At 43.1% G+C, this 10,000-nt stretch overlaps 1 protein-coding gene across 1 annotated transcript in view; it reads right to left on the bottom strand.

The window, feature by feature from the left end:
* galnt1 (UDP-N-acetyl-alpha-D-galactosamine:polypeptide N-acetylgalactosaminyltransferase 1) overlaps positions 1-10,000 on the bottom strand; it is a 140,287-nt gene that overhangs the window by 20,733 nt on the left and 109,554 nt on the right. The window lies entirely within an intron of this gene.

Below are 10,000 nucleotides of genomic sequence, written 5' to 3'. Positions count from 1 at the left end.
AATAGATAAAGACCAAACATATAAATGGGCTATATTGTCCCACCCCAGTCAATTGCATCAAAACACAGATGTTTATAACAGGTATGTGATGGTGTCGTTATGAGATAGGGATAATATATAGGGATGGCACGATACCACTTTTTCCATATCCGATCCGATACCACAATCTTGAGTATCTGCCGATACCGATATCAATCCGATTCGATCTTTTCCCCTCGCTTATACAACTAAGCTGTTACTGTATGTACCAATGCACTTTGCTTAACCCAGCCATCTAAACAGCATGTTCAATCTGTGGAACAATATTCATTCCTTAAATGAAAGGCTATAGCCCAGAACATAGACTCAGTAATGCACTAATGCTTGTTGCTTCTTTTACACACACACACACACACACACACACACACACACACACACACACACACACACACACACACACACGTCCTTGTTATAACTGTCCCTGGTCCCCGCAACTTTTGTGTTGCGTGAAAGAAGGGGCGGAGTCCAGTTCTATTTTTATTTGGCGTTTTTCAAGGAAGATTTGGGGCTCTATCTTGGTACAGGCGATATCCGCTTTGTGCGCTTTGTGCACCTGTTTGAGCCTGCCTTATACTATCGTCTCTGCACGACGATAGCAGTCTGCCATGCGCAAGTGTCCAGGTGTTACGCCGAGTTTTGCACCCCCGTCGCCAAATGCATTCCCACCTCACGGGAGCATATTGTAATGATTTATACAGAAACATAATGGTTTAAAAATGATATAATTGTTTGACGTGAGTGTGACCTCGCTGTTTTTGAGTTAAAACAGCCCCAAAATATGGTGGTGATGCAATTAAAAACGGGGAAGCATAACTCGTACAACCCGATCTCCAAATTTTTTTGTAAAATAGCGACGTTTGTGGACCAACGTTGCTATGTTACAATTTCGGCTCCGAAATTGTAAAATGGTAACGTACGTTTCTACAGGGGTGGTGTGGTTTGGGCGTGGTTTACAGAGATTTTCTGTTTCTAACCCCTCCCCCTCCCCTAACCCTAAGATCTCAGAACGTTACCATTGTACAATTTTCGAGACGAAATTGTAACATAGCAACGTTGGTCCAAATATTTTATAATTTTCTCTGAGACTGTGCACCCGATCTGACTGTTGTCACCCATAGATTCAGTAGGTTCGTCATCAGCCCCATTCCTATCGCTGATAAACCTGCTAGGAGGTTTCAGTAGGTTTCAATGGCCGTTATCAAACAACTTTAGATTTAGGCAAATAAAACAACTTAGGGTTAGGGTTAGGGTGAGGGTTAGGGTTAGGTTTAGCGTTAGAATTCAGCAACAAAACGCGTTAAAATAAGAAAACGGAAACCTCTTCTGATAACGAATCGCTGATAACGACCTTCTGCGCCTACTAGCAGGTCAGTAGGGCCCTACTGGCCGATATGAATGGGGTGATAAGACGCTGATAACGACGATTGAATGGGCTGACAATTACCAGATCGCGTGGACTGTTGAACTCGTAGGGCTGGCACGGATCAGCCTCCATGGTTCAGAACGTCCGTGGTCCGCGGACCCCCCCCCCCCAATATTAACATAGCCTATAGATGGTTTTAACTTTACAAAAAAAAAACGTCTATGAGGGTTTTACAGCAGAGCCATTCTGCTCTACAGCCATAAGGGTTAACATGTCACTTTTATAAGTTTGGAAAAAAAATGTAGACGGTCAAAGTAACCATTTAGATCAGCGTTTCTCAACTGGTGGGTCGCGACCCAAAGATGGGTCGCGGGGCCGTTTTGATTGGGTCGCGGACATTGGCCCCAATTTTTTTTTTTTTTTTAATATTTAATTTGAGTTAAATTCCGATTATTGAAACTGGATTAGCCTGACCAGTTTTACTTGTTTAACAAACTGAAGCATATGCTCTGCCTGTAATTCAAGAGAAGTCTGCCTTTTCATTTCATATTTAATTTGAGTTCAATTCAGATGATTGAAACTGGATTAGCATGGCCCCAGTTTAATTAAAAGTTATGACCAGTTTAACTAAAAAGCATATAGCCTGCCTGTGATTCAAGAAAAGTCTGCCTTTTTATTTCATATTAGTTAAATTCAGACTATTGAAACTGGATTAGCATGACCAGGTTATCTTGTTTTATTATTATTATTATTATTATTATTATTATTATTATTATTATTATTATTATTATTATTATTATTATTATTAACTTGTTTAAAAACATAGGCATGTAATTCAAGATAAGTCTGCCTTTTATTTCATATTTCATACAGTTCAAACAAGACTTTCTGAGCATGACCAATTTGACTTGTTTAAATTTAATAGGCCTGTAATTCAAGTCTGCCTTATTTCAATTGGTTTTTAGCCCTAGTTGCACTTCTGTTGCACTTTTTTGTTCATTTGAGGTTTATAACAGTGCATGAAGACATTGTGTATTAAATGAATGCGCTATTTTTTGTGCAATAAATTTGAGTGGTTTAAAAAAAAATCTGAAATTTGGGTCGCGACTTCATGACAAGGAAAATAGTGGGTCCTGAGGCTACACCAGTTGAGAACCACTGATTTAGATTACCCTTGTGTGCTCAGTTTATCAAAATAACGGCTATTTAGAAATAGCTGAGGACAGACAGAGATGGAGAGAGCTTGTGACAGATCGGCTGTGGTGCCAACGACCTTCCGGGTTATGGGAAGTAAGTCTACAATGTACAAGTTTTCTCAATTAATTTACCATAACCCCTCCTTGCAATGTGATAAATGGGGTGGCACGTCCGTGCGTAATGACGTTTCTGCGCTGCACAGCGCGGAGATTATGGTGCGCTCAAGCGCAGCAAGTCTTTTAGCGCCTGGAGCGCAGCTAAGAGGTGCTTTTCAAAGCTCTTAGCGCAAAGTAATTGCGCGCTGCTGACGATAGGATACTGCCATCTATCCCCACATTTTAGTGCTGAAACGCTTGCTTTGGCATGTGGCACGCCTATGCCCAGTACAATTATAACAGGCATGCGCTTGTGCCCGCCCCCAATTTGCATTGTGCACGGCATTAAACGAGCGCAAATGCTAAATTACCGCTTTTGCGAAGATAGGGTCCTTGGACTTTTGGGATTAATTATAATAAGGAGTAACAGGAGGAGAGAACAACTAACTTTCGCTGCTGAGTTGGGTGAGTGTTTATTAGCGTTAATCTGCCGATCCGTTATGCAGAAAGTGCGTAGCCTATGATTGATTCTGATAGCATGCTGTGCTGCGGAATTGACGCGGCTGGCGGTGTGTTTTGTGGCTCACCGGTGTCTAGTTGGAGTGGATCTGCATCTGCATCTCCTCTCTCCCTCTCTCTGTGACGTTGCTGACAGGTTGTTTGTGTGTGATACAGTGACCATTGTATCAGGCAGGCAGTCTGTGCCGCGGTGTTGAAGTTTCCAACGCTTAAAACACTAGCATCGTATTAAATTGCACCCTTTTTTCTTCCTTGATCAACACAGCTGTGGTGACAACACACAGTGCAATCTCACTCTGTTCACATGCTGCGGTTGTTTATCTGCGTCCGTGACGGCGCATTGTTCAAAGTTTAGTGAAGCATTTAGTGATAGATTAGGCTATGGATCGGATTGGATTCTACTTCTTTTTCCCACCAGATATCCGATCCAGTGATTTTGGCCGGATCGGCTCCGAGTATCGAGTATACGATACCGAGTATCAGATCTGACGATCCCTAATAATATATACAGTCAATAGGCCTACACCTATCCAAATTACGCATGGGGAGAATTACAGCATAGAATATAAATTGACCCGCACTCAGGAAAAACATCATATAAAATAAAATAAATCAACGGTTTTTCCTGAGTGCGGGTCAATTTATAATCTATTGAAACCTCTTGCCATGGAGTGATCCAGCACCGGACTGAATTGAATCAAGACGTTTTTTGGAGTGAGCACATTGGTTGTTGAAAATTCTGAGAAATACAGCATGCCTGACGCAAACTGTATTACAGGGACTGCAAGACGGGAATCTGGTTTGATTGCTGTAACGCCCAGGCATTGCCAGGCCACACCTGTGAATAATTCTGGTGGTTAACACCGCCCAAATCCCGTTTGCGCCGCGCATAAATGTTTGGGACGCCTCTAATCTGCGACCGTTGTTGTGATGAGTTATGCTCCCCCGCGAGTAATTGCATCCCCATCCCCACCATACTTTGGGTCTGTTTTAACATAAAAACAGGGCGGTCAAGTCTACCCAAACAATTACAGTATATCATTTTTAAACAGTTATGTTTCTGTATAAATCATTACAATATGCTCCCGTGAGGTGGGGATGCGTTTAGCTGCTGCCGAGCGGGGGTGCAAAACTCGGCATAACACCTGGACACTAGCGCAAGGCGGACTGCAATCTTCCCTGCCTTAAGGCACGCGCAAACAGGTGCGCAAGCGCAAATAGGGGATATCGCCTGTACCAAGAACGTGCCCCAGGTGTTATGCCGAGTTTTGCACCCCCGCCCGCCAGCAGCTAAACGCATCCCCACCTCACGGGAGCAGATTGTAATGATTTATACAGAAATGTAACTGTTTAAAAGTGATATAATTGTCTGGGTAGACGTGAACTCCCTGTTTTCTAAGTAAAAACAGCCCCGAAATATGGTGGGGATGCAATTCTCGGAGGGGATGCGGAAACGTTCGCGGCACGTGCCAGAGGATTTGGGCGGTCTTAAGTACCAGAATTATTCACAGGTGTGGCCAAGCAATACCTGGGCGTTACATCAATAAAAGCAATCAGATTCCCGTCTTGCAATCGCTGTTTGCACGAGGCATGCAATATGCTGTAATTCTCTCCTTGCGTAATAGAGTGGACTCACTCGTGCCGAGGACAGAGAGAGATGGAGAGAGCTTGTTGACAGATCGTCTGTGGTGCCAACGACCCTCCGGGTTATGGGATAGGTGAAGGTGAATAGCCTATGTCCATTGTCCAACAAGTTTTCTCAATTAATTTACCTCTGCGATGTGATAAAGGTTTCTCAGTGAGTTATAGTTGATTGCCTCACTGAATTATCTGCTAATACCCAATTTTAGCAAAATAATTTGATGTCCTGGCGTGGCAAGGCTGTGCGTAAATGACATATCCTAAATGAATTTTACTCTGCAGTGCACTGCGCTGCACAGAGATTATGGTGCGCTCAAGCGCAACGGGGTATTTAGCGCATAAGAGGTGCTTTTAAAAGCTCTTAGCGCAAAGTAATTGTGCGCTGCTGACGATAGGATAATGCCATCTATCCCCACATTTTTGCAATGAAACGCCTGGTTTGGCCTGTGGCACACCTATGTCCAGTACAATTATAACAGGCATGCGCTTGTGCACGCCCCCTATTTGCATTGCGCGCGGCGTTAAACGAGCACAAACGCTAAATTACCGATTTTGCGAAAATAGGGCCCACACTTTCACGCACTCGCACTCACACACACACACGGCAAGCAGGCAGGCACCCACACGCGCGCGCGCAGAGTGGGACAGGATGATGACACCTGATTAGTGATGCTAATTAAAGTGTGAGTCATTATCACAGGAGTGTAGAGCACGTCTTATTATATTCAGACAGACAAGGATCTAAGGATCGGACAGAGGAGAGCAGGCATGAGGGCAGAGAAGACAACATGGAGACTGGGGGGTGCAGATATATTAAAATGGGATTGCAAATAATTCTGCAGCATTAAGTTCCCAAAGCACTCCCAATGAGCAGGTTGTAAGTGTCAAATCAGGGTGAATGTTAATGTTCAGTCAGTTTAAAGCACTCCCAATGAGCAGGTTGGAAGTGTCAAATCAGGGTGAATGTTAATGTTCAGTCAGTTTAAAGCACTCCCAATGAGCAGGTTGTAAGTGTCAAATCAGATGAATGTTAATGTTCAGTCAGTTTAAAGCACTCCCAATGAGCAGGTTGTAAGTGTCAAATCAGGGTGAATGTTAATGTTCAGTCAGTTTAAAGCACTCCCAATGAGCAGGTTGGAAGTGTCAAATCAGGTGAATGTTAATGTTCAGTCAGTTTAAAGCACTCCCAATGAGCAGGTTGGAAGTGTCAAATCAGGGTGAATGTTAATGTTCAGTCAGTTTAAAGCACTCCCAATGAGCAGGTTGGAAGTGTCAAATCAGGGTGAATGGTGTTCAGAAAAGCTTGATTGATTTGATTTCAGTGGCATGCGCTCTCCAGGAGGTGCCCAGCCCACAGGGACATACAACAACACAAACACCTTGCAGATGATATGTGTGTGTACAACAGATATATTTCTAAACAAACACAGGTGCAGGATGCAGTTTTGCCCAGGCTTTACACATGAACTTTGTAACTGCAGCGTTGAACGAATGCAATCTACTTTATGAAATTGTTTTCTAATTGTGTGGGGAAGTAGGACCGATACTGTAGACCAGCGATCTTCAAAGCCCTATAACCTACAAATCATTGAGAATTGTTACATTTCACGGAGCTTTTCTATTTTAACCGGCACATGCTTTTCTAGCCTTTACGGTACTGGTTTATCTGCCAGGAAGCTCACAGACCAATGCATGCGCTGTAAATCACCACACGTGATGCTACTCAGCCAATCAAATATCCGATTCGATTCTGCCTGTTCCAGTCGGTTCCAGTGCTGCAGGCGAGAGCGTGTCAGTCTGACACACGGATGGAGTAGAGGCGAGAGACTCAGAGAAATGCGAGAGATAGAAGTAATTTCACATGGCGTGCTCAAAAGGAATGAGTAGACCGTGAAAACAAAGATTTTGTTTTAACCCAGAGTAGGCAGACTCTTACATGTTCATTCATTGTGCTCACGGTTCAAAACCAGTATGTCTCATGTGAAGTGCGATGTGATCCTGACCTGTCTATGAAAGCTCCACACGAGCAAACACACTCAAATCCAGACTGAGGGCACACTCACACATTCACTGCCCAACAGCATGTTGTGAAGTTTGCATTGCAAACGATCGATAGACAGACAGACCGACAGACAGACAGACAGACAGACAGACAGACAGACAGACAGACAGATACAGACAGATAGTGTTGGCAAAGCTGAACTTTGGATGAACTTTTGCTCCACCACCTGCGAGGGGGCAAAGCCGACTGGAGGAGAGGAGACTCCTATTTAATCAAAATGCTATTCACCAAAGTTTTTCTATATATCCTGTGTGCACTGAAGTCACAATGTTATAACCATATGTCACGTGAAACATGGATTGTATTATATCGTTGAAATGCATTGTGTTGACTGAGGGATGTGAACACGCGTCTATGGACTTCCAAGTGGAAAATGTAATCTCAATATGAATGGATTTTAATTGTATGCTGAAATAGTCTGTGTTACATGCACAAAGTTTGAAATGACAATTGTATTAATGCATTGTTGTGTGCTGAAGTAAGCCTGTTACATAACATGTTTTCAGATGAGAGTGGCAAGAGAGTGTCATTGAGTTCAAGACCATAGGAGGTGTCCCAGTTGATGGATGTTTTTAGATAAGGATGGTTTAGAGTATCAGTGAGTTCAAGACACCTAAGGGAGGTGGCCGAGTTGATGGGCAGGGCCACCATTAGGAGAGGGATCATGTAGCATCCAATCAGAATTGAAGTCATTGAGTCAGCAAAAACATAGACACACCTTCGATGACAATGACAGATAAAAGGAACGGAACTCAGAGCCTTTTTGCTCTCCTGCATAGGCAGGGAGTCAGACGGGAGACCGTCACTTAGATGGCCTCGAATCCACCAGGGATAGAGCATAGATGCTGTAGGCAGGTCTCATTAGATTAAGAGAAGTTCTGGAATTAGGGAAAAAGATGTACTGTCCGAGTGCCCGTGCAGGAAATCCCCCGTGAGAACACGGTTGGAGCACGAAGACTAGATATAGACTCCACAAGGGAGAGAGAGGTGTTAGGCAGGCCATTAGAGTAAGAAATAAGTTCGGAATTAGGGAAAAAGATGTACTGTCCGAGTGCCCGTGCAGGAAATCCCCCGTGAGAACACGGTTGGAGCACGAAGACTAGATATAGACTCCACAAGGGAGAGAGAGGTGTTAGGCAGGCCATTAGAGTAAGAAATAAGTTCGGAATTAGGGAAAAAGATGTACTGTCCGAGTGCCCGTGCAGGAAATCCCCCGTGAGAACACGGTTGGAGCACGAAGACCAGATATAGACTCCACAAGGGAGAGAGAGGTGTTAGGCAGGCCATTAGATTAAGAAATAAGTTCGGAATTAGGGAAAAAGATGCACTGTCCGAGTGCCCGTGCAGGAAATCCCCCGTGAGAACACGGTTGGAGCACGAAGACCAGATATAGACTCCACAAGGGAGAGAGAGGTGTTAGGCAGGCCATTAGATTAAGAAATAAGTTCGGAATTAGGGAAAAGGATGCACTGTCCGAGTGCCCGTGCAGGAAATCCCCCGTGAGAACACGGTTGGAGCACGAAGACTAGATATAGACTCCACAAGGGAGAGAGAGGAGACCACCAGAGCCACATTAGATGGGAACAAGATACATATCAGAGATACACCAGGTTTCATTTAGACAGGTTGGCCATCTCAGATAAGAAATCGTTAAAAGCCAAGAGTGATACTTAAATAGGGAGAGTATAATGAACTCCATGTTGAAAATTAAGGTAATGTACATTGGATAATGATGTCATCTATATTGGACAGAATGTAATGGACAATAATAGTATGCTTTGTAAGGAGAAGTGTTAACTTATATATAAAACCTATAAAAACCAAGGATTTTTTATTTTATTATTTTTCTTCTTCAAAACATCATTGAGAAGGGTCCACACATCCAATAAGGTAAGAGGCATGATTTTGGGTTCAGATAATTAGCCTCCTCCATGCATGTAGAAATGACAGAATGATCTCGGGCTTCAGCTCGTTTCTCACCGGAGAAAATATGTACTGGGTGATTCTACTATATAGGTTAGTAAAATTCTTTCACCCTGGAGGGAAAAAGTGCCGTCAGGCCACCTGTATCGGTAGACTGCCCACCCGATGTTCGGGGAGGAGGGGGTAGAGGTCCTAGATTAAGACCCGGAGGTGGACAAAGGATTAACGTGTTGTTACTCATCGGGGAACTTACATGTCTGCCTTTTTACTCTGGGTATTTATAGTCGTATGGGATAGCCTCTATTAGGAAGAGATCCGCTGGTTATCACGGTCTCTCGCCTCCGTGATTTGGGAGTGCTCCGATGACGCTATTCTAACTCTCAGGGGAGGGGTCATAGGTCAGAGGTCGCTCGCAAATCATTTCAATAGAGACAGACACTGAGACAGACGGATAGATAGATAGATAGATAGATAGATAGATAGATAGATAGATAGATAGATAGATAGATAGATAGATAGATAGATAGATAGATAGGGAGCTCACTTCTCTCAAGAGAAAAGGTGGAGGTTTGTTGGCTGAGTGTTAAAATGTGAAATAGAGTTAACAAAGGGAAGAAAAGGGGAAACATTTTTCTAAAATTAAAGCACTTTTAAGATGCACATTTTTCCAAAGCACTCTGTTGTATGTTATTTTTTAAATGCAGCCACTATTTTACTTGGAATGAGAAAAGAACATGTATTTATTATTAGTGTAGGCTACTTATTTATAATTAATCCAGTTAAATATGAAAACTGTAAATAAACATTGTTGATGTTTATTAGGATTTAACAGTTAGTCGTTGACTACATACAGACATTGTACCATTAGGCTACTGCAATCATTGAAGTGGCCTAAGTTCAATGGCACTGAATCATAACGCAAGCTACGTTACAATGTTCCAGACCTTTGCTTGAGGACATTTTCTCTAACTGGACCTCTATGAATTTTAATTGAGTGCCCCTGCTGTAGACAGACTGATCTGCCATCCAATTCAATCTCACCGTTACATGTTACCCTCAATTCCATCTCACTGTTACATGTTACCCTCAATTCAATCTCACTGTTACATGTTATGTTACCCTAGGGCTCCACAATTAATCGTATTTTCATCGTCATCGCAA

This window comes from Poromitra crassiceps (assembly GCF_964638095.1).
Source record: "Poromitra crassiceps genome assembly, chromosome: 1".
In the NCBI taxonomy this organism is placed as follows: domain Eukaryota; kingdom Metazoa; phylum Chordata; class Actinopteri; order Beryciformes; family Melamphaidae; genus Poromitra; species Poromitra crassiceps.
The sequence above is the reverse complement of the archived record's forward strand: the minus strand, read 5'-3'. Positions and strand labels throughout refer to the sequence as shown.